Below are 4,133 nucleotides of genomic sequence, written 5' to 3' on the forward strand. Positions count from 1 at the left end.
TAAATATGTTGTTAAAAATGTTTAATTGGCTATTATCAAAGGTCTGAATTATAAATATGTTATTGTAATATGTTTCTGATGGTTATTATCTGTTAAAAAAAATAAAGGAAGATCCTATTGATACAAAGCTACCTTTCAGGACATAAGAATTCATATCTGGTATACAAAATGTATTCATATTGTTTGACCATGTAGGTTTTCCAGCATATTGTTTATGAGAATAACCTTTTGGTCCAGGTATTCTCCCTTCTCTTCTGCTCCACCTACTTATGGTTACAGGTATATTTATAGATCCGCTACTATCCCTGAATAGCTTGAATCTGGAGACCAAATTGGGACCCCAACACTGAAGCAGCAGAGAGAACTCCAGGATGTGTCTTGGCGCACAAGCGGAAACTTTATTGTCCAGAACAAGGATTCAATGGAACTGGTTTGCCTATATTTCAGCAACAAATGGATTTATTAAACGAAGTAGTTGAAGGATTATGATTGCATACTCGACTGGACTGTGATTCCAGATTTCAACAGCTTTACTCCCTTTCCTGTCAAAAACCATTCTGAGGAAGTTAGACGACTTTCTTCATTGTTGCGAGGGTCTTGGAATCGGACATTTCTAAATGCAACTAACCAGTTGTCATTGGACATTGAGGTCTTGTCTGGTGTTCATGCCAATTCTACACGGCTTGATTTAGATTTTGCTACAGAAGTTTGGGAAAATTTGAAAAAGATGTTTTCACCTTTTTGGATTGTTATATGGCTTGTTATTGCTGTTATGATTGGTTTGTGTATTTTGGGTTACTGCTCATATCGATGCTAGAAGCGTTCCCAGTTTAAAAATGAGCATTTAGCTATGGCTGATGATACAACACACATAGCCATTTACTTGGCTCAGGCTTGGCGTGCTTAGATCCCCCACCTTGGGATACTCAGTGACGGGTAAGGACGGAAGCTTCTGTCTACCAACCTAAGACAGGTCGTATTGGGACATGAGCCCTGCGACTGATGACGGGTAAGGAGATGGAAGACTTCTGCCGCCTAAAACAGAGGTTCCTTGGCTGATGCGTGAAGAATTGCTAGCATTCTTCATGCTATCAAAGAGAGATGGGGGAATTATGGCCAGCCATTATGGTGAGCCTTGACACAGGCCTAGCCATGATTGAACTTTGTCACCTCACTGAAAAGGATGTGCTCTCGCCCATAGCCACGGGTGAGTTCAGCTGGTAGCAGATGTAACCCATCATGGTTGTTATTGTTTCCCTCTGGAATGTGTGGGCGGTACCCTCGCTCCCTCGCTCCCATGCAGCCCTCGCTTCCATGCAGCTGGAGAGTATAAAAGGGAGAGGTTCTGTAATAAAGCAAGCAAGCAAGGAACTTGAGAAGAAAGGTGCCTCCCGTCTCTCTGTCCTCATCCTTTCAGGTTTAGGACCTGCTGGCAGGATCCTGACGTCGCGGCTCGCGACAGGTTGGTAGAAAGGATGCCCTGTCCTTACCTGTCTCTGGATGCTCCATGGAGAGGGAATTATGTACGGCGGGCTTGTGCCAAATAGATGGCCACCCGGGATGCATCATCCTCTACTGAAGCTTGTACAGCCATAGCAAGTTGTTCATGATGAAATACGAAAGATTGATACATTCCTGTCATCTTGCAATACATATAACAATTACAAATACAAATAACCATCAAAACTACAATGATCACCAACACAGGAACAAATACCATAGAAAAATACTATTCAGCCACAGTACCAAAATGTTGGGCTGAGAAAAATGTGAATCTGCTCACCAAAGTCCCACAGGCAAGCCTAAGTCCATGGAATATTCGAGTGACCAGTCCAAAAACCCTTGAGATGTCTTATTAAATCACCAGTCCCATTAAATCCTTATTCTGGACAATAAAGTCTCCACTTGTGCACCAAGACACATCCTGGAGTTCTCTCTGCTGCTTCAGTGTTGGGGTCCCAATCTGGTCTCCTCAGTGGAAACCCAGCTTCAAGCTGTTCAGGGATAGTGGTGGATCTATAAATGTACCTGTAACCATAAGTAGGTTGAGCAGAAGAAAAGGAAGAATACCTGGACCAAAAGGTTATTATCATGAACAATATGCTGGAAAACCTACATGGTCAAACAATATGAATACATTTTGTATGGTGAGTCATCACTGTGAGCCTTGACATAGGCCTAGCCATGATTCAACTTTGAGTCACCTCGCCGGCACAGACTTACTGTCACCCATAGAAACGGGTGAGTTCAGCTGGTAGCAAGATGTAACCCATAATGATTGTTATTGTTTCCCTCTGGAATGTGCGGGCGGTACTCTCGCTCCCATGCAGCCCTCGCTCCCATGCAGCTGGAGAGTATAAAAGGAAGAGGTTCTGTAAAAAAGCAAGCAAGGAACATGAGAAGAAAGGTGCCTCCCATCTCTCTGTCCTTGTCCTTTCAGGTTTAGGACCTGCTGGCAGGATCCTGACGTCGCGGCTAGCGACAAGTGGCACCCGAACAGGGACCTGAAAGTAGATGAGGATATGTAATCCCGGACCCAGATCGAAGGCAGCGACGGTGCTCCGGAGGACTGACCGCTGTGCCTGATCCTCACAGTAAGTCTACCGTTCACTTCATGAAGAAAAAATAAAAAGAAATAAAAAAATAAAAATAAAGTAAGAAAAAATGAAAGGAAAATAAGAAAAAATGAAAAGAAAAGTAAGAAAAAGTGAAAGAAGGTAAAAAAAAGTGATAGAAGGTAGAGAATGTCAAGTCCATTTGGGAAGAAAAAAAAGAAAAAGAAAAAAAATGGGACAATCAGAATCCAGAAATTATCTAGCAAATTCAATTCAGAGCCTATTGAAGGCATAGGGAGTAACAGTTGAGAGGGCATGATTAGAGGCCTTTGTTAAGATTCTGGACACAGTTTGTCCATGGCTATGTGATAAGGCAGAAATAAACGCTGAAGTATGGGAGACAGTAGGAAACCAGTTGAATGAAGCCCTTCTGGCCAAGTCCAATCATTTTCCAGAAGGTGCTCCTTTTTATTGGGCTTTGTTAAATGCAGCTCTCAGGAAGTCGACAAAAAAGGAAATCTTGGAAGCCTTAGACGAGGTGCATGAAGGGTTAGAGCAAATTAGAAAGGAACACTCTCAGACTTCAGAGCCCCCTGAATCTGGTCTAGAGAAAGACACTAGAGAATATCCTCAAAAGTTATATTCCAGTTTTGAGGCTTTTCAAAAGTTATCCCAGTTTTGATGCTTTTCAACAAACACTTGAGTATCCACCGCCTTCTGCGCCGTCCCCCCACTCAGAGGGAGGCAAACCTAGCTCAGCTGTGCACTATTAATCAGGAGCTCAGTGAGGAACTTCAGCTGAGGCAGCAGATTTCATGCCTCTCGAGCAGATTTGCATCTCTTCATGCCTCAGAGGCCAGGCCTACTAAGGAGCCCAATGGTAAAGACCCCACAACATCTGATGGGTCTCAAGGCATAGCATTTCCTTTACAAGAGGCTCTCAAATGCGCCGCAGCATAAGGGGAGGAAGTCTTTAGACTATTCCCCATCTTCGTTCAGGTAGAGGGACCCCAAGGGCCGATTAGAGAACATTGCCCTCTTGAATTTAAGTTGGTAAAAGAATTAAAAACTGCTGTGAATCAGTATGGCACTGCAGCTCCTTTCACTTGTGCTATCCTGGACTCCATTACTGGATCCTGGTGAAACAACAAGTGATTGGATTGCGGTCTGCCGAGCAGTTCTTTGGGGAAGGGGTTTTTGCTTGTGTTTCTCCTCAGAATGCTGATCAACCGTGGTGGATCCCAGAGCATTTTATCAAACAGATTAACACAAGCCATGAAAAGGACCAAAGACAATCTTCCAGTGTTATTTAGTGGGACATCATTACAGACTCTGTTAATCCCTTAAAGATAAACATTGTGAAGGCTCCTCCTAAGAGCTAATTCTTCCTGCTTTTCCATCTTATGTGTTTACATCCACAAATAGAAGGTTAACAGTAAATGAGACAGAAAAATATTAGGAAAGCTATAAGGAAGAGTTATGCTTTTGCATCTTGTTAAAAACAGGTAAAGATAGATATACAAGACCAGAAGCCCTAAGTATATAGAGGTGTGTGGAAATCATATAAAAAGGTTTACA

This window comes from Fukomys damarensis, unplaced genomic scaffold (assembly GCF_012274545.1).
Source record: "Fukomys damarensis isolate Sample0158 unplaced genomic scaffold, DMR_v1.0_HiC HiC_scaffold_16, whole genome shotgun sequence".
NCBI classification, from domain to species: Eukaryota; Metazoa; Chordata; class Mammalia; order Rodentia; family Bathyergidae; genus Fukomys; species Fukomys damarensis.